Source organism: Macrobrachium nipponense, chromosome 41, assembly GCF_015104395.2.
Source record: "Macrobrachium nipponense isolate FS-2020 chromosome 41, ASM1510439v2, whole genome shotgun sequence".
Classification (NCBI taxonomy): Eukaryota; Metazoa; Arthropoda; class Malacostraca; order Decapoda; family Palaemonidae; genus Macrobrachium; species Macrobrachium nipponense.
Genome location: NC_061102.1, coordinates 28294559 through 28313310, shown reverse-complemented (window position 1 = coordinate 28313310; position 18752 = coordinate 28294559). Strand labels below are relative to the sequence as shown.

Genomic DNA, 18752 nt, shown 5'->3' with positions numbered 1-18752 from the left:
ATGCTTTCCTTAATATAAAAGAAGGATTTCTCTGTGTCTCTCGCACTCTCTCTTTCGTTCATAATTCTCTTTTGTTTAAAAATTCACTCTCTCTCTCTCTCTCAAAACTGAATTATTCAAAACGTTTTAAGAATTTCCCCCAATTCAGGGGCGTCTCTACATTTTGCTAAAGAATACTTTTCATTTTCATTCACCATTCCTACTCCTGAAAGGAAAATGTTCCGCCTATCCCATCCTGGCTTAAATCTGTCTGTCTGTCTGTCTATCTTCTGGACAGAACCCGTTCCTCAAAATAATTCCTTTCTCCTAAACTTTCTTTTTGAAATCAAGTGCATAATTTTCTAATAAAATCTACATTACGATTTTAATCGGCCTTTTCCTTGTACCTTGCATCAACTACATATTCTTTTGGAAGGAATGCGAATTCTAAAATATTAATCCTTTCTGTTTTTTTTTATGAAAGGACTCTTTCTCTAATACGGAATTTCTCTCTCTCTCTGTCTCTCTGTCTCTGTCTGTCTGTCTGTCTGTCTCTCTCTCTCTCTCTTTCCTTCTTCATCACTTCTTTTAACACGGCCTCTCTCTCTCTTCTTCATTTCCTTTAACACGGCCTCTGTCTCTCTCTCTCTCTCTCTCTCTCTCTCTCTCTCTCTTCTTCTTGTTCACTTCTTTAATACGGTCTCTCTCTCTCTCTCTCTCTCTCTCTCTCTCTCGTTCTTTTTCACTTCCTTTAACACGGCCTCTCTCTCTTCTTTATTTCCTTTAACACGGCCTCTCTCTCTCTCTCTCTCTCTTCTTCTTCTTCTTCTTCATTCAATCACTTCCTTTAACACGGCCCCTCTCTCTCTCTCTCTCTCTCTCTCTCTCTCTCTCTCTCTCTCTCTTCCTTCTTCTTCTTCTTCATTTCCTTTAATACGGTCTCTCTCTCTCTCTCTCTCTCTCTCTCTCTTCTTGCTCTTCTTCTTCTTCTTCTTCCTTTTCCACTTCTTTAACACGGCCTCATCTCTCTCTTCTTCATTTCCTTTAACACGGCCTCTGTCTCTCTCTCTCTCTCTCTCTCTCTCTCTCTCTCTCTTGTCTTCTTCTTGTTCTCTTCTTTAATACGGTCTCTCTCTCTCTCTCTCTCTCTCTCCTCTCTCTCTCGTTCTCTTCCCTTTAACACGGCCTCTTTTTCGCTTCCTTTCTTTAAAATTTCTTTAACCGGCCTCTCTCTCTTCTCATTCTTTAAACTGGCTCTTCTTCTTCTGCTCTTCTTCATCAACTTCCTTTAAACACGGCCCCTCTCTCTCCCTTCTCTTCTTCATCTCGGTCTCTCCTCTCTCTCTCTCACATTCTCAATCTCTCTCTTCTTTCTTTTCTCTTCCTTCCTTCATTTCCTTTAATACGGTCTCTCTCTCTCTCTCTCTCTCTCATCTCTCTCTCTTCTCTTCTTCTTCTTCTTCATTCCTTTAACACGGCTCCTTTCTCTCTCTCCTCCTCTCCCTCTCTCCTTCCTTTTTCCAACTTCTTTAACGGTCCTCTCTTCTCTCTCTCTCTCTCTCTCTCTCTCTTTTTCGTCTCATCTCTCTCTCTCTCTCCTTCTCTTCCCGGCTCATTCTAACGCCCTCTCCCTCTCTCTCTTTTCTTCCTTTCATCTCTCTCTCTCTCTCTCTCTCTCTCTCCTTCTTTTTTCATTCTAACGGCCTCTCTCTCTCTCTCTTCCTTTCTCTCTCTCCTTCTTTTTCAACTTCCTTTAACACCGGCCTCTCTCTTCTTCTCGTCTCTCTCTCCTCTCTCTCTCTCTCCCTTCTCTACTCTCCTCTCTCTCCTCTTCTTCTACTTCATCCTTTAACACAGCCTCTCTCTCTCTCTCTCTCTCTCTCTCTACTCTCTCTAACTCTCTACCTTCTCACTTCCTTTAACACGGCCTTCTCTCTCTCTTTCTCTCTCTCTCCTTCTTTTTCACTTCCTTTAACACGGCCTCTCTCTCTCTCTCTCTCTCTCTCTCTCTCTCTCTCTCTCCTCTTCTTCTTCTTCATTTTCTTTTCTTTAACGGCTTCCTCTCCTCTCTCTCTCTCTCTCTCCTTCTTCTCTACTTCATTTCCTTTAGCACAGCCTCTCTCTCTCTCTCTCTCTCTCTCTCTGTGTCTGTGGTCCTTGTTTGTGTGGCCGGGATGCCCTCGCCCTCTTCCAATTCTTCTGGCGTTTACCGCCCCTCTCACCGGCGGCTGCAACAGCAGTATATCATTTCTCTATTACCAACACTGGGATTACAATGACCAGCCCATTCGCTTTGTTCCAAGTGCAAAAGCTTTGTGTGAAATCTGTCGCGGACGAAATTGCTGGAATCTGCAAAATGCAAATTGATGTCATGAAATGGCAATTAGACGATGGTTGCACGCGCACTCAACTCGCGTGTCCGCTAGCGCCCCCCGCCCCCCCTCCCCCCCCCTAGCGCCAGGGGGTCAAACGCCCCCTCGCTGATTATTTGTCAATGTTAAGTGGACGACCGGTCAAAACCTATTTGTTCGGACTGTGTGGGTGTCCGCTTCGTAATGGTTCGTAAAAGCATTGTGCGTGGTCCTACGCCGGATTCATAAAAGACAACCAGAGGAGAGAGAGAGAGAGAGAGAGAGAGAGAGAGAGAGAGAGAGAGAGAGAGAGAGAGAGAGAGAGAGAGACCTCGAAGAAAAGTCTTCACATTTTTTTTTACCACAAGTACTTATATTTTCCATCAGTATTTAATTAGGGGAGAGAGAGAGAGAGAGAGAGAGAGAGAGAGAGAGAGAGAGAGAGAGAGAGATACCTCGAAGAAATGACTACAATTTTTTTTTTACTACAATTACTTATTTTTTCATAATTCATCACTTCTTAATTATTTAAGAACTGGAGTTGTTTAGGATCTGACCAAAGACCAAGGAATGGAAAATATATAAAATGCTTATGTTGCGCGTGAAATGCTAGAATATGTTTAATCTTATTTTGTTCTCCAATAATCGGTTTTCCACACGCACACATGGTACACAGATAACCAAAAACACCTGTCACATTCACGTTAATCCTTTTACTGCTGAATCAGGGAAATGAATCTAACGTATGTAAACTTTCACAACATCAGCTGTTTATCCTACCTAGGCAATAGTTTCAATAAAATCTATTCGACAATCTCCACCCATTACATCAAGCGCAATAATGTAGATTTTACAATAACTCCGGCACTTCTTGGACGTGAGGACCCTTCCATTCCAGCGTCTCTTTCACCAAGCAGTTTTCGTGGACTTCCTCTCACCTATTTTCTCCCTGAATTGCCGAACTCTCCACATTCTCATCCCCCGTTCTCTCACCTTGACCATGCAACCTGAGAGAACACTGAACAATCTTTTTAGCCAAGTTCACTTCTCGAAATTCCTCATAACTACTTCAAAATATCACTTGACCTTCACATTCTCTGCCATGCGTAACCATCCAGTGTTCCTCCCTCGCATAAGTCCCTCGCTGGACGAGTGGTTTTCGCGCTCGGCTGCCAATCCGGTGGTACGGAGTTCGAATCCCGGCAAGGCCAATGCGGAATCAGAGGAATTTATTTCTGGTGATAGAAATTCATTTTTCGATATAGTGTGGTTCGGATACCACAATAAGCTGTAGGTCCCGTTGCTAGGTGACCAATTGGTTCCTAGCCACGTAAAAATATCTAATCCTTCGGGCCAGCCCTAGGAGAGCTGTTAATAAGCTCAGTGGTCTGGTAAAACTAAGATATAATTTTCTTCCCACGCATCGATTCCCCGCTCTGCCAACGTGGAATCAGAGGAATTTATTTCTGGTGATTAGAAATTAATTTATCGATATGATGGGGTTCGGATCCCACAATAAGCTGTAGGTTCCGTTGTTAGCTAACCAATTGGTTCCTAGCCACGTTAAAACATCTAATCCTTCGGGCCAGACCTAGGAGAGCTGTTAACCGTACAATAATATCTTCCTTACTCTAGTGAGGACCTATCACACATTTTCCCCCGTCAATGTAAGAAGCGTGGGGCTTGCAGCCTCACTCCTCACAAACTTTCCATATAAACGATTCATTACGATGAAAAGCAACAAAATTTACATCAGAGAGGCAGGGGAAAAAATTACCCATATAAAGGCACACTTATACCCAAGGATCACGTGACTCGTATTCAAGTTTCGTTTGCCGAATCCCTGCGGATTTAAAGACACGTTAGTATTACATTCTCTCTCTCACTCTACGCATTACATATTGCAATGAACTTTTGTAAAGTCAAGGGAATACCACATGAAGTCCACACACAAATCTACATCGTTTTATCAAGAAAATGAGTGATTCTTCAAGGCTTTATGGTAACACAGTAATTAACCATAATAATAGGAAATAACCCAACTAATATATATATATATATATATATATATATATATATATATACACATATAACAACATTTATATATATATATATATATATATATATATATATATAATATATATAAAGATTATGTTTACTGCTGTAGTAAGTTTTAGATTTCAACAGGTTCAAATAAAAAATCTCTTTTTATTCAAGCTAAATCCCTATTCTATAAATTCTCATATATTTTACCGTAGTTGAATAAATGGCCGTGAATGATGTTTCGAATAACTAGCACAACTTCGCAGAATATTTAAAAGTTCGTGGGTGTTAATTCATGAAAACTTTCACACGTTTCAAATGTTTGTCTAAAAGTGGTAGATATTTTTAAGTTTGACATTTTACACATAAAGGGTAAAAAATAAAGATAAAAACATCACAAACACTCACAATAATCGTCACGAAACTAATATTGGGATTGACCGATTTTTGGAAACACGATATAAAAACTGGTAAAATTACAGTACAGGTGTTGCTTTTCAGTTTTTCTTTCTACATTAAAAAAAATGGGGTAAAAAATATTTGTATCTGCAATGACACCTCTACAGTGGCGTTAAAAGTAAACGAAAATTATAACATCAAAGACCATGGAATCACACAACGTAAAATATAATGCCATCATTATAAGCGATGAGATAAACCAGACCATAATGTGGATAACGACAATAATGCAATAAATTATGAAACTTTCCATATTCGTGTGCAGGAGAGAGAGAGAGAGAGAGAGAGAGAGAGAGAGAGAGAGAGAGAGAGTGGTAACCATCCATTCATAACAATATAAAGCCTGAATGAACAATGCGTGATCAGACCTCAAGCTTACTCAGGACGTATGCAAGATTTCCCTCTTACGCAGAAGTTGTAAACATTATATTTCCAACTTTTAACGTAAATAAAAAGTGCTAAAATCTATGGTCAAATAGAACCTTGTTTCACCAACCCATTCTAACAAATAAATCATAAATATCCCACCGTACGATTCCTGTATCTTTAACTGAAAGCGAACCACCTTTTTCAGATCTTTTTAGGCTCTTTGTAAGCTTACTCCTCGAGTAAGGGAAAAGACTGCATAGTGAGACCAGGCGACTTCGGGGCACTCTACCAATGGGATACCCCCCTGGCCTTTTCCTTTGTGGCTTTTGCCTTTATTTTTATATTCATCACGTTCCAAATTTTCGTGATTCAGTATACATATGAATATATATATATATATATATATTATATATATATATATATATATATATATATATATATATATATATATATATATATATATATATATATATGTAATATCTTTTTCCAAGTTCAATGCGACCCACCACACTTAAATGTACGATCTTAAATAACCTGTCATCCACCGGGGATCGAGGTTGAGTTATATTAAAAGGTCAAGGTATGTATTTGTATATGTACTACACACACACACACACACACACACACACACATATATATATAATATATATATATATGTATATATATATATATTAATATATAATATATTAATATATATGTATAATATATATAATATATATATATAATCTATATATATATATATATATATATTAATATAACTATATATAGTATATATATATATATATAATATATATATAATAGTAGTTCACTTGATCATATTTGCAAGCGTTCTCGTGTACACGAAAAAGATGACATCGATGAGGGAAAAGCCTCCATGACCTATATATAGTGCGTGGATTTTTTAAAATGAAAAATCCAAGTTGAAGTCATTTAGTGAGAAATACAACTTGAAATCAACGCCTTCGGCTCCTGACCTCACCATCGTGAGTGACCTGACACCTGAAGAAAACCAGATCTTAAAGAAAGGCGGAAAACTCAGGCAAAATGAACGGAGAGCGACCGATGTACCACCACAGGCCACCAGCGCAGAGGGAGGGAGGGACCTGGCCCAGTCGCCACCGAAAGCACCATCCCGTAGAATTGGCCGTTATACTCTTTACATTCTTCCTGAAGGGTCTCGAGAGAACCCCCTTCGGCAGCTCCTACGACATCGTCTTGCGAGGCATTTGAAGCCTTTTATTGCGACGGTTATAAACTTAACTCCCTGTGTAATGACACCGCGAGGGGAGAGAAGGAGGTGGGGGGGTGGGGAGGGGTCACTTGAGAAGAGAGGATTTGATGCTCACTCCGCATCACTTGTTCCCTATCCCTTATTTGAGATGGTGGAAGAGGGAGACAGCCACTTCTCCTCATCCTCTTATAACGAACAGATGAATCGTCCCCCGGGCTGATTCTGTCTCTCACAATTCATCTCGGCCGAAGACTACTGCCCCGTCGGTCCTCGGCTTCGTTTTATGGGGGGTTGGGATGGGGGAGATGGGGGCGCGGGGTTCCAGAAAATCACTAGGTTAAAAATCACTTCGAGCTCAGGGGTACTTATTAACTTCTTTTCAATCTTGCATTTAACGGCTATTCTCTTCATGGTCATTACACGGATGTATATAAGGCGCTTTGAAGTTTCGTTTTACTCTTGGAGAAAACATTAGTAAAAACTATATGTTTGATCAGTTAAATGTTAGCTCTATAAATTACTCTGATAATAAATATTATCACTATTACGACACAAACATTATTACTACTAAAGAAAATATGTAATTATAATATTATTAGTAGTAAAAATAATGTTTTTCATGCCTGAGAGATGAAGAATGGCTGATCGTAAAAAATCTAGCCAACATGACCTTATCTGCGACACCAATAATGCGGGTTAGGATATTTACAACAATCTATTAGAGTGAAATGATATATCAACACTATCATGGTCTTCGCAGGGAAATCTGAAAGAGCCATAGACCCTTTACTCTATGAGGTAGCATAAACCAGATTCAGCGTAAGATTCTTCTGATATTCAATGATATTCAACAGATCAATATGATATTACGAATAATTCCTTGCAATCATTCCTTGTATTAATGTTCATGTTACCACCTCAATTTTAACTCTCGCGACAAACATACCTGAGGTATGAGATTCCGCTGCCTTCATCAACAGAAGCTTCAATGATACAGTCAAATTTTGTTCGGTCGAAACCCCCTCATCGGATCATCAATCCTTCGGACAGGTATTGCTCACACCCTCGCCAAGTATTCAGCCACCCCGTTATGAGAACAAATCTGTTGGGACTGTTAGGTTAGTTCTTGATTCATTAACGCCGGAGAGATACTACACAGAATGGTGGAGGGAAAGGTGTTTAAGGATGCATGAGACAGCGGAATTATTTAGCCGTGATGACAATATTCTAAATGAGGCTGTGAAGGCTTTCGAATAATTGATTGATTTCATCCGCACCTCGATCATGCTGTGATGAGTTTGGTCTTCTTGGTTAAAGAGGTAGATGATTAGAGTACAAAAAGAAGTTTGGCCTCAAAAAGAGTATATATGCTTTTTTTTAACCTAAATACAAAACAAAGAAGATCATCAATTACATTTGTCTATTTTGATAAGAAGTAACTTAATCAAATAACTTGATAGCGATTGAGAACAATAAGATGAAAGGTTAATTAACATCAGGAAGACAGAAGAATGATAAGTTACAATCAAATCAAATTACGGTTGTTAAGAGCTTCGTGCGAAGAATAATAACCGTGTCGGATTTGTAAAAGAATATGTAAATCTTCAGAAGAAGCTGAAAATAACTCTGGCAGCAGGTACAAACCACGGTTGGGATAAATGCGTGTATTAACAGTATACACTCTTGAAATTAATAGGTCTAGGAAAATGACATGATAAGAATGAGTATTTTACGTGAACTCGAAATTTTACAAGCGTTTCTAAAGTATTGCATAAAAAAAACACACACAGGCTAAAACTGAAAACTTCACGAGATCAACTATACTTAGTTGCAAATCATCAGTTAAAGAATTATAATATTACCTTATTTCACACCTACTTCCAAGTCTATCTTTGGTAGGATTACTTCCACCGCCTTACTTGTTCTTCGTTGGACGAGTGGTTTTCGAGCTCGGCTGCCAATCCGGTGGTCCGAAGTTCGATTCCCGGCTCAGCCAACGCGGAATCAGAGGAATTTCTGGTGATAGAAATTCATTTCTCGATATAATATGTTTCGGATCCCACAATAAGCTGTAAGTCCCGTTGCTAGGTGACCAATTGGTTCCTAGCCACGTAAAAATATCTAATCCTTCGGGCCAGCCCTACGAGAGCTGTTAATCAGTTCAGTGGTCTCGTAAAACTAAGATATACATAACTTTTTTTTAACCGCCTTACTGATGAATATTTAGGAAAAGGCAGTCACACACCACCAGGCCCCAACGCCAAAGGAGAGGAAAATTGCAGTCACAGGCGAAAACGTATTCCAAACTATCTCGTGCCTACATAACGCCAGGTTAATCATATACAGCAACAACATGACAATAGATCATTGTACTCTGGGCATCTCGTGTACCACTTACTACAGTGATAAGGAAAAAGAGAGAAAAAAAGCGAAAAACAAACAAACAAGGAAACGCAACTTTTCCGTACCATCAAAATAGAAGGGCCTCGACAGGTAGTCCCCCCTCCACCGCATCGCCCCCCCCCCCAAATCGGAGAGAAATAATTTTCAAGATATTCATAAGATTTTCATTCCTTTTTCTCTTCCGTTTTCCGTTTTCTCTACAAAAATAGCACTCATCAACAAAGGCCTTTACCAAATATAGGAGACATCTCAAAAGCTCCAACGCCAATTAGTAGAAGGCTTTTAACCTTTGTCAAAGACGGATGGGGACTAAGCACTGTCAGGATTCAGTCTTTTAAAGAACCCCACCTGGACCTAATCAGACTTAGGGATAGTTATCCCCAATTTAGATGCACAACAATTGATTTCAGGGAATCGGCACGACGCCCAATAACTGCTAGGGAAAGAACAAAAGGAAATTTTGTGGTTAGATCCGATTTCACAAAACAATTGGCCTTTTTATCAACGGCAGTCAAATCCTTCTACGGATTCGGTCAAGATATCGCTGCTAATTAGATGAATTGCTTGTGGCTTCTATTGTTTTCCAATCATCTGTCATCGCTGATTGTTAGAGCACAGAACTTGTTTTCCAAAGGCGCTCCTGAGATTAATTCTGTAGAAGTAATTATCCCAAAGTGGAAGGAAAACAAAAGAATATTTTCCTACTTTTAAATGTCCATTCCTTTTCTCAGAAGGATTAATGAATTTTTACAACCAGCCCCCCACGCCCCCTTCCAAAAAAAAAAAGATCGGGATGTGTGTGCAGAGAGAGAGAGAGAGAGAGAGAGAGAGAGAGAGAGAGAGAACGCTTGTAATTTTCAATTATGACCGTATATCAGAAAAAAGATATTACTTCAATCATAGTTTGTGGGCGTTGCGCACTCGAACACACACACATATAATACATACATACGCATATACATATGTATATATGTGTGTGTGTTTTATGTGTGCATTATATTAGTAATTTATCCTAAAAGGAGGTGGCTCAGGAAAAACTAAAGCGTCGGTCACGGCAGAACAAATAAATAGCCTAGAATCGCTTGCGAAGTCCAGTACTATCAAGTATCTAGAATCATTACAGAAAGTGTAAATAATACTGAAAATAATAAATAGGTTATGCCCACCAAGAAGTACACTTGTCAATCTATCTAGGTTTTTCTCCTTTCAAGTGGCATGTTCAGTACAAGTCCGTTATTGTCTGTTCTTTTTAGATTCGCGTGAAAAACTTCACTTAAAGTCGCTTAAACACGCTATACCAAACTCAGGCAATATATATCCCAGAGCATGGCCAAAATGAACACACCAAAGTCAATCTATCGATACTGTTTTCTTGTGTATGAGTCTTTTGTTCACTTCCAGCAGATGACGTGTGTGGTATCACACAGTGTACGACTGGTTACCCCAGAACACCCGACGTCATTAAGAATCTTGGACACACTTTGTTCTTCAAACATTCACTTATAAACCAGATCTTATTTTTTCATGTCTTTGTCTTGGTAAAGTAGTTTTCCATATCTTCTTACATAATGAACAGTTTGAGTTTCAGAAACTTCTTCATACAGGTATATTTCAACACCTGTATTAAGTTTCTGGAACTCAAGCTGATCGTTACGCAAGAAGATATGAAAAAAAAAAAAAACTTTACCAAGCCAAAGTCATGAAAAATAAGATCTGGTTTATTAAGAATCTTGTGCAAATGCTTAAAGGAATTGACAAAGGGAGGATCTGACAACAAAAACGAACAATGGAGTTGTCAAAACCTTGGCAACAGAGGGAAAGAATCTTTCATTAAACTGTGCAATTCAACCTCTGCCTGTTTTGACGTAACGAAGGCTCATAAAACCGACTGATCTTATGAACCTACCCGAGAACGACGAACTGATTATTCAGTTAAGCCTCCTCCTGGAGAAAAACATGAAGAAAAGGATTAGATGTTGGTCATTGAATAATACTATATAAGAGCATAAGGACTGAGAGAGAAGAGCAATACTCTAAGCATTGACAAATTATTTAATACTTCAACAGAAGTAGGAGTTGAAACAAAAAGGCTATTTTTAGAAGAATTTGAACGGTTAGCCTTCTAAGGGAAAGGTTAAACTAGTGCAAGTTTCCAAGAGAAAGAGAAAGAAGAAGATTTTATGGCAAAGCACAATTCTTTTATCTTATGAAGGACATTGACCACAATTCAAGGTTGGCACGAACTTTTGGTGGTTAATTTGCCATAGCGCTTGTCCACGAATCCTTCTAATTCTATCGATGTATTTCTTTGGCAATACAGATGCCTCATTATACAAAAGAAGGGAGCATCTAGATCCAAAGGAGTAAATGATAAACAAGAGGGTTCTTAATTCTGATAAAAGGCTAAAAAAAAAGAAAAAAAAAAAGAAAAGTGCTCAAGGATTAGCGAGTTGAGGATCAATGAAAACTGCCAAACACTGCACGAACAAACATCTTAAAGTTTGGTAAAAGAAAAACCCGGAAACTGGATTACATGAAACACATCAGGTGAATACTAGACAAGCACTCGAATGACCCAGTGCCATGTGTGTACTATATATAGGATAAACATACAAACAAACACGAACACGCAAGCGCACGCGAGCGTCCAGACACACTCATGTACGGCCATTAATCAAGGATTTGAACGAAACAAAGACAGTGTGCACATAATTGATCATTTGAAAAATGACAAAGCCGCGCGTAATCTACTTCATCTGTATCCATAATCAGGCGGAAGATTACATGATTAGGCAAATCCATAACAGCCCGGATAATCAGTTGTGAATAAAATCACTGCAATGGCACAGGCAGACGACATTAATTACCTCCCATTCAAATAGTTGCATCCATGTCCAAAACGTCAATCAGTTACAGAGAGGATAAAAGGAGATAAGAGCATTTGGAAAAAAAAATAAAATTGAAAGAGTCGATAATTGGGGAAAATGCCGTACAGTATATCTACTGTATGCAATCGCATGTTCTCTTTAATAAAATCTGTCATATGTATAGTTTTTTTTCACTTTATCCGAGTTATTTCCAAGCATTTATTACTTGAAGATATCTGTGCGTGCATACAAACATACCGCGATATATGTAAAAAACATCAGGTTTCATGAAATTTGTTCATATTAGCCCAATCTTGTATTTGGCTTTGATAATTACATGTTTTTGTGCAACAGTGCTTCACTAATCCTGAAGTATTTTTTTCTTAAAAATAAAAAATTATGTTTAATAAGGCTCATATACATTTATATCTAAATTAAACGCGCTTGTGTTGTTTTCGAAAAGGGGTTTAAGCCTTCAGGCAGAAAAGCTCGCTTTGCTTTCAGATGACCTTGCATCATGTAATATATATATATATATATATTATAGATATATATATATATATATATATATATATATATATATATATATATATATATATAAACTAGAAAATTCTTAAATTTGAGGATTATCTGATATTAATTTATGAATAACTTAGGCAACTGTTAACGAACGCAGTCTTTTTAAAAAACCCACGAAAGTTTCTTCAGCATCGAATCACAATTACTTAAATATCAATATTGTTTATACGTCTGCACTAACGTTTCTCCCTTGGAGGATATTTAACCTACAGGAATGGAATGGAACGAAAGATAGAATTTAAACCAAAGAGGCCAAACACTGGGACCTTTGAGGCCATTCAACGGTGTGAAGGGAGGTACAGAGGTACAGTAAAATAATGAAAGAGGTTGCAGCTAGGGGCAGAAGGGACGCTGCAAAGAACCTTAAGTAATATTTACGAACGGTACTACCACCCTACGCGGCTCTTTACAGGAATGTTTAAGTAGCTCCAACGGTTTTGGAGAAAAAAAAATGATAGTGAGAATTAAGGTGCGTTCACACAACAGCAAAACAAGTTTTAAACGCAGTAGGTAACTTATCGCTCAATGATCGCAAACAGCTTGATAGTTAATTGCAAAAGGGAAGATCTGACAACAGAAGCGAACAATGGACTTGTCTCTGAATGGAAGAATTGTATTAGCAGCAAGGAGAAAAAGAAGGAAGAGAATTCCAAAGCTTGGCAACAGAGGCAAAGAATCTTTCATTAAATTATGCAATTCAACCTCTGCCTGTTTTGACAAAACGAAGGCTCATGAAACTGATTCACGATCAAGCTGTTACATACTTGAATTCAATGCGCTCTAAGAGATTCTTCCACGAAACGAACAGCCTCTAGGATCTACAAGCAACAGGAACTGGAGAATGAGATCATTTAAAGAACAATGGATGCTTCTGGATTCTGGAATCCCTCTATTTTGCAGGAGACAATTCGTTATTTGGTCTAAAATAGTGACTGGTTTACTCTACCATTATTATTTCAACTTCGGAACCTCCCAATCGTGTAGTTTCGTCAGTGATCTGGCGTAAATGAGCCTTTTAATTTCACTAATATATATTATATATATATATATATATATATATATATATATATATATATTATATTAGTGTTCGTTAACAGTTGCCTAAGTTATTCATAAATTAATATCAGATAATCCTCAAATTTAAGAATTTTCTAGTGTATATATATATATATATATATATATATATCTATATATATATATATATATATATATATATATATAGCCTATGTATATATATATATATATATATATATATATACATATATCCCTATATATATATATATATATATATATATATATATATATATTATATATATATAGATATATATATATATATATATATATATATATATAGTATATATATTATATATCCATACATACATACACACATTTATACACATATACATTATGTATATAATCATCCTTCAACGGACCAATCGATGGAAAGGTACTCATGCACTTTAATTTCCAGGCGCAAAAATGACATTAAATTTTCAACCGATTTTTTTTAAAGTACGCGCAAAAAAAAAGAAGAAAAAAAAAACTCAACGTAAAATAAATCATACAATATTCGTAAAACTATAGCCTAAAAAATGAGAGGGACGTGAGAGACTAAAAGACCAAAATATTTCATTCCATTTGAAATATCATCCACCTTCAATTGCGTACATTATTCTCTCATCCATTATTCAACAAGCAGTCCCTCTTTTCTCTCTCTCTCTCTCTCTCTCTCTCTCTCTCTCTCTCTGTTTATTTCATCACCACCTTTCTGAATTTGTCCCCCTGCTATCCCTTTATCACAACATCAACCTCCCTGTGACCATAATCTCCCCTTCCATTATATCCTGCAAACCCTCCTCTCCGTCTTTATAAATATCCTGTCCGAACGCTGTCACGGCCTCCATCACACTTAACCCTAGTGGGACCTCTCTCTCTCTCTCTCTCTCTCTCTCTCTCTCTCTCTCTTCAATCATTGAACCTTCCATCCACGACGGTACTGCCCCATACCAGCCAAGACAGAATGCCACCCTTCCCTAGCCACCTCCACACTATAGCTACTCAAGCTGAACGTCTTATCTTAATTTCATGTGGCTTTTCCAAAGTCGACACTGCCTTCTCCTCTCCCCTGCCCCCACCCCACCTCTATCTGTGGGAGACAGGCGAACACGGAGATGAGAGATATACAAACGGACGAAGCTTCGCTTATAAAATTTTTACATGATGTAAAGATTCACCTAGAAAAAAACACAAACAAACAAACACAAACAAAACAGGGCATTGAAAAACAATCTATTTATATTTCATAGTGACAGTTCCTCTTTCGTCAGAGTACATTACAAGGAAGAATATTTTTAGTATCCACTCACACAGATTAGACGCGGCGTGGATTATCATCGACGCATCTGTTGAGTACTTCTAGGCCCAAGATATTCAGACCTGAAAAGCCGGAAATATTCTGTATTTTATCTGCGCTTAGAACAGTCAGTCCAGGCAGAGATCTTGATTTATTTAAGTATGGGGACTGAATGTACAGCGAACACGTTTGCGTATCGACATCTTGTTTGTAGTCATATATGAAAAAATAACTTAACAGTAAGAGTTTAATCTGAAAGGCTTGAGTAGTAGAGCAGCAGCAACTATAGAGATACATATACTATTTGAATGTGAATATTACACGTTTCCGTTATTCAAAGACGTCACCATTTCCAGGACTGTACGTGAAGGAATATTTCGCTTTGACCCCCCACTTAATTTTCCCTTTCTTTTCTACACAAACGGGAATTATCACTTTAATCTTTATCTTTACGTTCTCTTTTCTTTTACAAAATATCCGTGTTCTCCGTTTAGTAAGAGTTAGTTTTTCAATACTGGTTCAGTCATTTAAGATTTTCGGAAGTGTCCAAGCTACTGACATTAAATATACCATCATAAAATCCTGAGATTTTTCAGACACAGTTTAGTTCAATTATTTGAGTTATTTTTACAGCATTTCTATGAGTAAGAAATTTCAGCCAAAAGGTTTGACATGAACAGTTATGGCGAAAATCATCTTAGTGTAAATGGTTTTGACTTTTTATTTTGAGTTACGGGAATGTCCTGTCTCTTATTATCATTAACGCCAACTGATGGAAGAACAATTTTACCTCACTTACTATATCAAAGCAAAAATAGCAATAAATAGAATTGATCTGACACAATCCCTCTTTTTCGTATTATGGCATAAGAAAAATTGGATTTTATTGCTTTCCTTAAAATTATTATCATTATATATTTCCGCTGATGAAAACCTATTCACATGGAACAAGAGACGCGAACCAGCAACATCTGAGGGGCGTACCAAGACGCTAACCACTAAACTAGCGAGCATAATTTCCTAATACATTTCATTTACCTGTTGTATAGTTTTTTTGTTTTTTTTTTTTTTTTTTTTTTTTTTTTTTTTAAGGGATCATAATCAGAAAACAAAACGTGCAACTGATATTTAACTCTCGACCTCCATGCGGTTTTCAACACACGAACGAGTTCCTCGTTGGACGAGTCGGTAACCTGCTCTGGGTCCGGGTTGGTTTCCACGCTCTGCTAACGCGAAATCAGAGGAATTTATTTCTGATGATTAGAAATTCATTTCTCGATGTGGTTCGAATCCCACATTAAGCTGTAGGTCCCGTTGCTAAGTAACCAATTAATTCCTCGCCAAATAAAAATACGTAATCCTTCGGGCCAGCCCTAGGAGAGCTGTTAATCAGCTCAGTGGTCTGGTTAAACTAACATAAACTTAACTTTACCATATGAGTGTGCTTCGAATATACATGAAATTTCCATAATGGACTACAAAATTTAGACTGTGCTCTTCTGCAGTTGGTCAAGATCTTATCAATCAATATTTTGTGGGAAAAGAGAATATTGCAAGAGAACATCTTCCTTTCAATCCTCATTATATTTCAATCTTATTTATGCAAAATGATTACCAAAATCCTGTCTAACCTCATTTCTCACTCCACAAATCAGCTCATAGTATGATACTATTCCTAAATATTAAAGGTCAATTTGTCGTATTGGGGGCACTACGATGAAAATTATCACGTACAAAATGATTACCTGGACGGCACGTTTTCATCAGAGAGAAAGAGAGAGAGAGAGAGAGAGAGCTTAGCCATCATTCGATCTACTTTGATATGGAAATATAATCTTCATCACTCAGGTTGGATTTACATCTGGACCTTTTTCATCTCGAAATAACTTTATTAGGTTGTGATGGGAGCCAAACTATCTTAACGCGTCAAGAGGAAAGGTTAATATGTCGGAAATATCTCGTTCGCAGCGTCATCTTGGATTTAGGAAGACTTCTCGCGCATATATGCATGAAAAATTATGTGAATTTTAGCTGCAGCGCATATAATTATGTGTGTGTGTATGCGTTTGGGTGCATATATATATTTTGTTTTTCATATATATATATATATATATAATATATATAATATATATATATATATGATGTACTGGACATTTATACAAAAATACATACAGTTGCACGTATATGATAATTATATATATATATACATATATATATATATATATATATATATATATATATATATATATATATATATATATATATATATATATATATATATATATATATATATATATATATATATATATATATATTATATATATATATATATATATATATATATATATATATATATATATATATAATATATATATATATATATATATATATATATAATTATCACATCACCATGATTCATATAAATCATTCGAGCAACAAATGTCCTTTAATATCTAACTCGCTCCACCTCGGAATTAAAATATTTTCATATATGTAAACCGAAGGGGAATTTTTAGTTGATAATAATTTCGTCTTCTCGTGAGTTCGAACCACCGCCAAGCGGACAGAGAAGAAATCAGGACTTCAGTGTTGTTATCGAGTGAGGTTATAAGATTATACCAACTCTGACCTGACAAATCACCGTCGAACGCGGGTATTATCAACCGAAAAATTCCCCTTTGGTTTACATATATGAAAATATATTAATTCCGAGGTAGAGCGAATTAGATATATATATATATATATATATATATATATATATATATATATATATATATATATATATATATATATATATATATATGTATATACACACACACACACATATATATATAAAAAATATTACACACACAAAACACACATATATATATATTATATATATCATATATATATATATATATATATATATATATCTATATTTTATGACTGTGAACATTCATGTTGTAATGCAGACTACTGATGTGAATAAGTTTTTTGTAACGAGATGTGTTATTGTTATGTCCATTATATACTGCTATGAATCGACTAGATGATACCAACAACTTAACTATAATTGCTTGCAGAAACATTTTTATCCAAATTAAATATTCACTTCAGAGAGAGAGAGAGAGAGAGAGAGAGAGAGAGAAGAGAGAGAGAGAGAGAGACGAGAGGGGGGAGAGAGACGGAGATAGAGAGAAGAGAGGAGAGAGAGACTCAGTATATATTACCCAAAAAGATAAATGAACTTCCCAACAGACATTTCACTTCAAAAGCTGAATTCAATTCGACACGAAAAATTCGCTCCGATATCGAATTCTACAATAATTTTCGCAGCATTTGGTGGAAATACCAATCTAGTTTATTTGCATACCTGGCATTTGTTGCTGATAATCAATGGAAAACATTTTACTAAAATATGACCAGATACTTCAAGTATCCATATATTAGAAAACGAAAGACAAAGAAGTAGAACACAAGTATTACTTTAGCTTAAATAGAGCAGTTTACCTGCTGTTTGAAGTTAAAAAAAGGACAGGTAAGTAATATCAATTTCTACAAGGTTATCATTCGAAGGGATCACATTTACTATGTAGTATATTTTACAGTAGCCACTCAGCATCGGCAATGGACATCTCCAGTTCAATATTTCCAAGAAAGCAGAAGCTCTAGAATATAATTTAAAGATAATCATAGTAATTTACTGTATTGCAGATTTCTAGGGAAAAAAATGAAATATCAACAGTTATTGCTGACGCTCAGGTTTACAGCGAAAGATTACGAAGGAGAATAATACAAAGAAATACAAAAGGAGAAGAGGAATGAATAACACCAGGAAGCATTTAAGTCGCTAAAAATGACGCGTTAGTTTGTCATAGGTGATCCAGAGGAAATAAAAAAAAATACAGATCTTTAAATGTTCTGAGCAAACATGATCTAAGGAAAAATTGAATTAATCGGTAGTATATCGATGCATATCTAGCAATGGAAAATATAAAAAAGAAAAAGAATTATAGCAAACTTCAAAAGACAGCTGCGTGTACTCGGTAGTACCTCAGCAATGAGAACAAGGCCTCCTTGATAACCAATGAAAGTGGTACGACAAAAGGTAAAATAACTCTTAATAATCAGAGATCAGC

At 36.6% G+C, this 18752-nt stretch overlaps 1 protein-coding gene across 2 annotated transcripts in view; it reads right to left on the bottom strand.

Annotated features, from left to right (window-relative positions):
- LOC135212639 (lachesin-like) overlaps window positions 1-18752 on the bottom strand; it is a 695659-nt gene that overhangs the window by 185479 nt on the left and 491428 nt on the right. The gene's annotated exons all lie outside the window — the stretch shown is intronic.